Below are 10,963 nucleotides of genomic sequence, written 5' to 3'. Positions count from 1 at the left end.
ATAACTAAATGGTTTAGGTAGATGAAAGTACAGGACGTTTTGTTAGGAGTCAGACTGTCTTCGAGTCAGTAACCAAGAAAGAAGACTGATCAGCGTGTGTGTGTGTGTGTGTGTGTGTGTGTGTGTGTGTGTGTGTGTGTGTGTGTGTGTGTGTGTGTGTGTGTGTGTGTGTGTGTGTGTGTGTGTGTGTGTGTGTGTGTGTGTGTGTGTGTGTGTGTGTGTGTGTGTGTGTGTGTGTGTGTGTGTGTGTGTCTGTGTGTCTGTGTGTCTGTGTGTGTGTGTGTGTGTGTGTGTGTGAGAGAGAGAGAGAGAGAGAGAGAGAGAGAGAGAGAGAGAGAGAAAAGTCAAAGACCGAGATTCACAGATCAAATTTAATGAATTTATTTATTATATATATGACCATATCGATCACAGTATGCACATCTTTTAAATGAGGTTGATTGTAGATAATTCCCTCGTGCTGTGTTTTTATCAAAATTAGGCCTATTCAGTCTGTTATGAAGACAAGTGATTTGAGCGCTACGAGTGTCTATGGTAGTAAGACGCAGGTGCACAGCGCAGAGCACATTCCCACTTTCCCCTTGAATGAAACGGAGGATGCAGCTTCTCTGCGCTCCTTCTCTTCTCTCCACCTGGACTTCGCACTAATAGATGCCCATGTTCTGTTATTTTACAATGGCCCATTCTGTTGGATTTACTTTAACTCTGTGCTTGCACCACTGCTGCAATGACAACTGATTTATGGAAATTCTGGAGTTGATTTGCATGGGAAATACGCACAGGCATTTCCCCCAACGTTTTTTTTTTTTTTTTTTTTTTTTATAAACTTCCTTTCATAATAACAACATTTAAATGACTTGAATGACAGGACATTTTGAACTTTGTTATTGGGAGTCCACGAAGTTGTCGGATAAAACCATCTATCCAGTGCGCGTAATACAGAGGTCCCAGTGGTTTCCTTTTGGTCCCCCATTAGTGCGTGTAGCTCACCTTTCCATCACGCCGCATCATTAGGATACCGGGGGTGGGGCGACAGCAGCCTGTCCCGGTAAGGGGAGGAGAGAACAAGGAGCAGAGGCGGTACTTTCTCCGCGGCTCGTTTCTCGGCGCTGGAGAGTGTGGGACCAGGGCTGGAGAGACCGCCGGGGAGTATCAGCAGAACCAGTCCAGCACGGAGACTCGCCTGGCCGACTGCTGCGCCGTGCACTCTTCTTGGGGGACTGCACAACATTCCTGTGAAATATAACTGCTTTTAATGGCATGTGGCTTGTAACTTTACTTCTGCTGTATTCTTTGCAAGAAGGTACGTTGGAAATGTGTCTCTTCCAGTGTTGCTTATCTGCATGCTGTCTCCTCCAGTGCTATGCTGAAGTTGACTGTGCGTGTTTATTAGCTTGTCAGGTTGATAAATGATGTTGGATTGAATTGATTAGATCCACAAAGGAGGGGCAGATATGTCAAATCAAACTCTAAATCACCTTTCGACGAAGACTGGTAACTTTTTCTTAATGTTTTGAAATTATGTTTTTCTGACCTGCGTTCATTTTCCTCATGAACGAGTGTTCGGATTTATCTTGCGTTCTCAGTGTCTCATAATGATCAGCTGATAATATGATTAAAAACGATCAAGGAAGGCTTATGAGCATGAAATCAATATGCACTCAATTTGGACGAACAGTGAGAAAACGCATAGTAGATCTCGAAAGTGCACACTGCGTTCGTTAAGATGAAAAAGACCGGCATTTGCATTTTGCATGATGAATATGTGGAGGTGTCGTGAATATGGAGGCTGTTGAATAGGAAGAGAGGCTGATAAGGATCTGCAGGCGCGCGCACGGGTAGACAGGCAACCTCGAGCGCTGATGTTGGCCACAGCTGTAGGCTGTTTACTCGCAAAAGTCCAAGAGGGCAGAGAAGTTTAATGTATTTGCTGACTTTTTCTGTCCTGTCCCAACACAAATAAAATGTTAGTGTGTGTGTATGTGTGTGTGTGCGTGCTCGCGCGGAAAGGGAGGGGGGAGAGGAGGGGGATCCCTAGGGGTTAAAGCTTCCTTTTTATCAGATGATTTTTGGAAATAGCACTAAAACAGTGCATAAACACCAATTTCTGTCCGTGTATTTGTGTTTTGAAGTGTGTGTGCGACTGTGTGGCAACAATGGTCAATACATTTTATGGGAGACGTGTGAACTGATGCTGGGGCTATTGAGCGCTGGCTTTTAATTTGTAGATAATGTGCCCCAGTTGGATATTTAAAAGACGAGGCCATATATTACGGTTTGTTTTCTTTGATAAGATGTAGGGGTGTCAGCCAGTGTATGCAGACTCAGTTGTTATCCCTGGTCTAATTATTCAGCCACCATTTTCTGTGGCACCAGATTCTACTGATTGCCTTCGCTCTTAATACTGCAGATGGAAGATAATGATTCAGTTTGCCTTTTAAATATACAATGATCTGTTCTTTTGTTTCTTATGAATTTCTATCACTTTGTAACAACCACACAACGGAGGAAAAGATTTTATTTTTCACTTCATTTTCATCCGTTTTTCTTATACACACGGGTCCGTAAGATGCCTGGTTATAAGCCTTATAGTTAACACATTTGAAATAATCTTAAGAATTTGTTTATGATTATGGATAGTACGCATGTTTCATGTTCCTGGTCTCCATCATTGGCCTTGGCAGTGCCCTCTGCCAGGCTGCAGCTGCAGCGAGGACTTCTGGGCTGTTTTTGTTGTATGTAATTGGATTACAGGGTCTATTTCGATTATACACGCTGTACATCGCCCTGTCCCGTGACTGTGTGAGTGTGTGTGTGTGTGTGTGTGAGTGTGTGAGTGTGTGAGTGTGTGTGTGTGTGTGTGTGTGTGTGTGTGTGTGTGTGTGTGTGTGTGTGTGTGTGTGTGTGTGTGTGTAGTGAGGGGAGGAGGGTTGGGGGCTGCAAACAGCCACTGGAGCGGAAAGAGTGCTTGAGATGGGAGAGATGTAGATAACGCAGTGGAAAACAAACTTCCATTTTCCGTTGTTTTTCAACGCCATGTTCCGCTCATTTTGCACGAATCGACTGTGATTTGTTGTCTCATGTGGCTGCTGTGTATTTTAGATATGCATAACTTTTAATCAACTTTATTTTAAGGTGGGAAGGTAGGTCTATTATCATACATGCATATGCATTAGTACTGCGTATTTTCCTGGCTCGGCCGCGCCTCCTTGAATGGCACACAAGTCTCTGCTTATTTTTATACATCGGTATAAAAATATGTTGTAGACTACACCGCTACATTATTTTAAGAGAATTTAGTATTTTTCTTTCTCTTTTTTTCTGTCATTAATTTGACATGCATTAGGTTATTACTGGCCGTTTGTTGCTTTGGTTTGGCTGCATATCAGCACACCTGCACCCATGAGTGCGGAGAGGAGGGGGAGAGGGATGGATGGATAGATGAATAGATAGAGGGAGAGGAGGGGGAGCATACACTCATTCTTCTTTGTCATGATTTTGGAGGTTGCTTGTCATTTTATGTAAAAAAAAAAAAAAAAAATTGAGACAAACTCTGCTGAGGGCTGTGTGGGGATCTACTTTCAGGCCTGACATAGGCCAGAAGAGGGCCTGTGAAATAGGAAAAGGCTTAAATAATTATTACAATTAGTATATTTCTAAATCAGTCAAAAAACGACAGTCGCTTTGCTCTGGATTTTGTAGAAATGCAATCAGTATTTGTACAGATTTTAAGGGGAAATGCCGTGGAGTGATCGAGATGAAGTGAGAGCTCTTGCTATAATTATTTCATCAATTAATGTGATTCCGGTTTTATCCAGTTTCGGTCTACAGGCCTCCTGCAGCACACACTCCACGTTAAACTGAACATTGACTGTGTTGACTTACAGTGTTCCTGCAGAGATGTAAAACACGTTGGCTCTTATTTTGTGTCTGCACTTTATTTTTATTTGAGCATTTGATGGACTAAACATCGTGTTTTTCTTGTCTTTAAGCAATCTGATAAGATGGGATGTTGACACACACCATTTAATGTCAGTACTTTTTTTTTTGATTTCAGTAAATAACACGCGAAATTCACCACTATTTCAATACGTTTGAACTGAAGGGTAGTTTGGGAAACTGATCTGTTGTAAGGTCACCTGTATTTTCTCATTCCTTTACAAGGGACTCCTGTATAGACCTGCCTGAGCCGCTGATCTGCGGCGTTGTTGCAGACCACGGGCTGTGTGTAATTTTGGAATCAAAACAGATACAGACTAGAGGAGAAGTGCTTGGAGGGGGGAGCCCAGTAATTGCGGTATGAGTCAGATTCTGGTGGCTACTAGGCTACACCCGCACGATGCACTCAGAGATCTTGCGTCTGGATTTGACAACTGAAGCTTTAGTGGCTGATAGTATGACAACAACTTCGGAGTTTTCTTCCCGCCTCCCTGCCTCTATCTTTAAATAGCCTATCACGGTGTAAAATCTGGGTGAATTTGTGTTTGATCGGGGACTGGGAGGTGTGCTGTGTGACATACAGTTCAAGATTCCCTGTTTTTGTCTTGATTGAAAGAAAAAAAAGTGATTTGTACAGATGACTGTGCAGAACGTGGAGGGGGAGATGGTATATACGTGGGAGTTTTTGTTGTTTTTCTAGTCACGGATGCAATAAAGTGCCTTAGCGTAACTTCACTACATAATCGTGCCAACATCAGACCTACATATTAAGATGTGTGTGTAAAGTTCACACAGTCATACCAAACTGAAATTAATAATTTGGATGGAATTCACCTACAATGTATCCATGACGCACATGTCCATTTCCAAAAAGTTTAGATCAAAACATGAAAGGTGACCCACTATATGTCTTATTTCTCCGGCTCGAGTCCCGCTGTGCCTGCACCACCTGTCACTTTTCTCGGAGAGAGACACACACGGCTCCACAGTATAACAGCTACATGTCACTCTCAGGTTAACTCGCCTCCCTCGTTGTGCTCTGGCAAGCAAAGCTTGCTTTCATTGTCAAGTGTTGGCGCTCTGCGTTTGGCAGCTGACCTGTGCGGCTCAAACACGGCCGTCTGAACACGTCATGCGGTCTCAACACACGAACACGTCGGCCCATTGGTGTAGATGATCACTTCAGTTGTGGTATTGGTTTGAAGGCGCATTAAAGCTTCTTTTTTTTTATCAAAACAGAAAAAAACATTCTTGGCGCTTTAGTAGAATAGGATTTTATAAGCGTACGAAATGACTTGGTAAGAGGGATAATCTTGCTTTTAGCCTATTCACTTGGCACGCACCACTCTCAAAAAAACAACGTTCCCAAAGGTCTGACTGTTTATCATCACACATCTGTAGATCTTAAAGCCCACAGCAACAATTTCACTAAGCTTTCACAGACAGAAGTGGATTTGGACCGCTCACTCAACAGGTTTTACGCACAAGAGTAGTGTCCGGTAGCCCGGTGCCCTCTCCATTACGCACGGAGAAAGATTGATGGTTATGTCTTGAATGACAAAAGAATCCAACAATCGTCTCTGTATTTCACTATTTCCTGTTCTGCTTACTACGATTTATGGCCCTGTCTCTGAGGGAGAGTAGGAAAAAAACACATCTCTACAAATCTGACACTCACTTCAACAACGGAAATCATCCTTTTGAAGTGGGAGATGTGAATTTCCAAACGCTGAAATGGCTGCCTAATATTTTACTGACACTGCATAAACTGGGGATAGGGGTTGTTTACCACCCGCACCCCCCCCCCCTATGTGTGTGTGTGTGTGTGTGTGTGTGTGTGTGTGTGTGTGTGTGTGTGTGTGTGTGTGCATAGTGTATAGTGTATTCACATCTCTAATATCATGCCATGCAGTTTTTTTTCTTGACTACAGCGTTTCTCCCTGTGATGTGACACCATGTTAGAAATGATTTCCTTTCTAACTGCACACAAAAGCAGACACGCATTGTCATGCAACGCTAATGCATATCTCAATCTAGAGTCAGTGTATAGTAAATGAGTAGCACCCTCTATCAAATATGATCATATCTTTTGCCTTTTATGTTCTGACATTTTCCTGTAGCATCACTGCAAAGACTGTATTGCCTCTTACCTCAATGCTTCAGCTGTTATGTTATTTGGCCTGAATGTTTTGTGTGCTGTTATCTGTTGTGCTACATGGATCACGAAATAAAAAATCTACTTGCCATTATGAACGTATGTAATCTGAAATGTATTTATATGACTTTGTGTGTGTGTGTTTGAAGGAAAGAGAGTAAGAGCGGGAGGGAGAAGGAGAGGGATTTATTGCCCTGTTTTTCTATGCACGTGATTGTGTGTGTGTGTGTGTGTGTGTGTGTGTGTGTGTGTGTGTGTGTGTGTGTGTGTGTGTGTCTGAATGAATGTAGATGAGACAGAAAAAGCTGCATTATGCATAGCGGTTCACCATAGGCAATATCCTTGCATCTCCAGCATACATATTCATACTCCATTTTCATATCCACTGCAAAAACAGGAAAAAAGGTGCAAATGTATTTGAGTGTACAGCAAAGAAAGATTTAAGTCAAAAGGAAACACGAGCAAAAAGAAAAGTGAAACAAGATAGAAAAAGATTGCAAGGGGTTATGGGGACAGGAAAGATGTTTGTGAGGGTTTCACCCTCAATCACTTTGACCTTCTTTATTGAATTTAACGCTTCCAGGCTTGATAAAAGAAATCCAAATACAGTTTGTGATTGGATGAGTGGCTGCTCCTTCTTTCTCTGCTGGGGAAAGGGTGGAAAGGGAGCCTGGAGCTATGAAAGGACTCTGATAACTATCTGAGGCTAGATGTTGCCCAAATAAAGAGGAAAACTATAAAAGTCCACTATTGTCAAACAAGAAATTACAGCTCTCCAATGTCATATCACACATGACCAACAGCTGCAGCCATAGGAATCCTATATGCCAAGTGACAAAATGTGGGTAGTTTTTGGTAGATGCTTCACTTCCATTTTGTCACACTCTCATCCTTCCTCATTCCATTTTGATGTTTTGACATCAAACTCTAAACCATCACTGCTATAAGACACATTGTTGGTGTTGTCACGATGGTCTTTCCGCTGGAGGCCAAAACCCGTGCAGTGTAGACCGGGGCTCGCTTCCGTGTGGTTGTTCACGTGTCTTTGTGTGCATATATTTGTATACATGTGAACTCAGTGACCTGAATTCATACCATAGGACAAAGCGATTAGCCATCGCATCATAAGCTGCTGCTATAGGAGTATGAGTTGTTGCATCTGTGCTGTTTTGAATAGTTTGAAGCCGTTTTGATGATTAAATTGGTTAAAAGTTTTATTTTTAAACAGATTATTTAGTTTTAGAGCATATTGGGAGCAAGCGGTGGTTTACAATCTGGGGATTCAGACCCCTACAAGGGTTTGCAGAAGGAGTTGGGTGGCGATTAACAGACTAGGAAAAGAGAAAAGACATATTTCTGTGAAACAAATTATTTATTTATTAGACTTTCCACAAATCTTTGAATTACTGGATAGTTTTATCTATTCAGGCCTTTAGAAATTATTCCCATAAAAGAAGGAAAAAAAATTCTCTTTTATTAAATTGGTCACAAGAGGTTGAAGAGGGGTTGTACGTCGATGTTTCTTCATTTTAAGGGGGCAAAAGCCAAACATTTGGGAACCTATAGTAAAAAGCAGTAATTCCCTGCTGACGGTACTTTTATCCTTGGGGTTACTTCTGCAGTTACCAGGGAATACCTGGAAAGATTTTTGGGTAGGTAGGTAAAAAATAAAGATTATGATTTGATAAGAGAAATAAACATAAGATAATTTTTTATCTTTAACCACTAACTGCCAAGCAACGACAGCTAACTGCATGCCTCAACACCAAGTTCTGCACGAAAATAGTTAGCAAGTGAGCATAGAAGTCAAAATACACACACACACACACACACACACACACACACACACACACACACACACACACACACACAAAAAGAGCCTAAATACCTAAAGATTTCAGGATAATGTGCAGCCACTGATCCACCATGACCACTGTTTTTCTCTGTAGTGAAATACGATCAAACAATTCCATGAAGGCCATCCCATCTATCAAGGGTGTATAAGGGTGCAAATAAACATTTTGTTGAGCTTTTTGGGGTGCATTGGACAAAAAAGGTTAGGAACCACTAGTCTGACGGACAACATTATTTTGTGATGTGAAAGGATGATAGGATTCTGAACAAAAAATAGTATACAGTGAAATTGTTCCTTCCACGAGGGCTTTTACAGCTCGAGTAAATTTGTTTTTGTCATGAACATATTCTGCTTCTAAAAATAGCATTTGTCATCAGAGAGAAGCAGGTCACTGGTATCATCTGCTAATAGCTTTCTCCTTTTTTGCTTGGTATGGAAACACTTCCATGTGTTCCTAAACCAGCAGTAGATTTTGTGGTGCTCTCCGTGGTGCTGAAAGTGCAGATCAGTCAGCCTAGCAGACTGTGAGAGTGATTGACATGGATTCGAACGGTAGGATGGATTGAACTTGACCTTAATTCAGATTTTTGAACACAGAGGATCTGCTCCAATTTTAGCTTGTAGGCAGGGGAACAATGACTCTCTACCTCCTCAGAATGTCTGCCGTGCATCGAGCAGCAATCACATCCTTTTCCTGCACAGCACACCTCAGCCATTTGGCTGAGTTTGACATCAAGAACTGAGGTAGTCATTGAACATTAACCTCTCTATCCCTTTGACCTTGCACGCACGCATGCGCGCACGCACGCACGCACTCCCTCGGTTGCATCCAAACACCTTTGCACCTGAGCACCTTTCACCCAGACCAGCCACCCGTGTCCTGTCTACAATAACACACTTCTGCCTGGCTCCCTGATCTCTCCTTCCACTTCTCACCCACATGTACATAAGAACCAGGGAAGTCGGACACAGGCCTCCCACGGTAGTGCGATCACAGAGTGGATAGACTGTGTGTGTGTGTGTGTGTGTGTGTGTGTGTGTGTGTGTGTGTGTGTGTGTGTGTGTGTGTGTTAAATGTGAAAGGAGATTATGTGGGTTTAACTCTCTGCGTCTGGCATACAAATTTCATATGCATAAAGTATCAGACAACAGACAATGGAGGAGAGAGTGAAAATCACCTTATGTCAGTTTGGGTTTTATCCCTAATCCCTGCATTTAACTTTGGAGCCTTTTCTAATGTGATAATGAATAGGATATTCATTTCATGGTATTAATGTCATTGCATGTTACTATTTATACTGGACATAACAGATAAGAAAATGGTCTTTTGTATCAGCCATGTTCTTTCCATGTATTAAGATTTTAAAAAGACAGCCAATGGGCTTCTGTCACTCATTGTATAGCTAGTTTGTAATGGTATCCATTGATGTAGGAAATTAGAGCCTAAATGGCATCTGATAGTGTATTTATATCTCAATTGATGTGTCTTAGCCAACACTCTATTCTCTCCCAGCACAGAGAGAATTAGAGATAGTGCTAATCCAGGCATTGTTGACACAATCCAGGAAAAAGGGATTAATTAAGTATCATTGTCTGAGGAGAAACTTCTCTGGCTCCGAGCACAGAGTCTTCCCCTGGCCTACAGCCAAGCTGAGCTCAGCACCCCCCCCCGTCGCAAACACACACACACACTTACACACACACACAGAACCACACAGATCTTGAAAGATGCTTCGCTACCCCACTCTAAACTGGAAGAGGGTGTTTGAGAGAGAGGATATATGGTGGTCTATCTCTCCCCTAGGACAACTTATCTGGCTGTAGCACTTCATCTCTGCCACAATACTATTGTTTTCCAGCAAATATCTGTGATATCTAGCTCCTCTGGCTTGTACGGCTACAAATAGAGAGCTACGTACCTAGGGTGGATATAATAGACCTGAGCAGGCCTAAGAAGTGCAGCGGTTTGCTATACCGCCCGTGTGAATACTTAGTTTTCCTGAATGAAGGAGGATGGCAACAGACAGGATGAGGGTGTGGGTGTGGGGGAGTCGTGTTACGTAATATTTTTCTTCGATTGAGAGGCAAATTTCCAAAGGGCTATTTGGACACATATATTAGATTAAAGATATTAGGATAATGCATATGGGAGATGGATGACTGCGGTTTGGCACACAAGGAGGAAGTTGTTTGGGTTGAGGTGACCTAAATACCTATATATCCAGCTTGTTTACTTTCTTCGGGTATCTGTAAGTTTGCCTTAGATCAGGTAGCATTTTCAGTAATATTTTAAAGTGAGTCATGCTCACTTTAAACTATGCTTATTCCACTGAACAAGTGAATTGACTAATGGAAACTCTTGTAAATTCATCTCCAGAACAAAACCGGTGTCTGAACAAAAACAATACAGTACAAGGACAAATCAAATATGGAACATGGAAAAATGGGAAATTTGTTTTTTCTTCATTTTTACATTTCAAATGGTACACAATTGGTTTGACATATTAAATTATATTGAATAAAGTATTTATGTTGATCAAAACCTTTACAATTTTCTTTAAAGGGGAACTCGGCAAGGTTCATGTTATTTGGTGAAATATTGTTATAAAGTCAATACCTACATCGTTATTGCAACCAGTTAGTTGGCAAATCTGCAGGAAAATTCAGCTGACACCATGATCCCATACCATATCTTATTACTTGTTACTTCAGCAGTCAGTCAGTTCAACATCATTTAGTCAAGACTATAGGCATAAACACTAAACATTGATGCTTCATCCTTGTAAATTTTATGTATAGGCAGGTTAAGTATTAATATGTCTTAACATCATTTTTATACTGGAAAATAGTTTATTGTATTTCTCTTTTTTAACAATGTTTTTATTGCAATTACAATTACAACTTTTAACAACCCCCCCAGCCCCCCTCCCTCCGTCCCCATCCCAGCCAACAACAACATTTCTCTTCCTCTGTTGTACTTTTTGTATTTCATTTTTATGTGAATGATGCCTGTA

The sequence above is a fragment of the Perca flavescens genome, chromosome 3, assembly GCF_004354835.1.
Source record: "Perca flavescens isolate YP-PL-M2 chromosome 3, PFLA_1.0, whole genome shotgun sequence".
Taxonomy (NCBI): domain Eukaryota; kingdom Metazoa; phylum Chordata; class Actinopteri; order Perciformes; family Percidae; genus Perca; species Perca flavescens.
The sequence above is the reverse complement of the archived record's forward strand: the minus strand, read 5'-3'. Positions refer to the sequence as shown.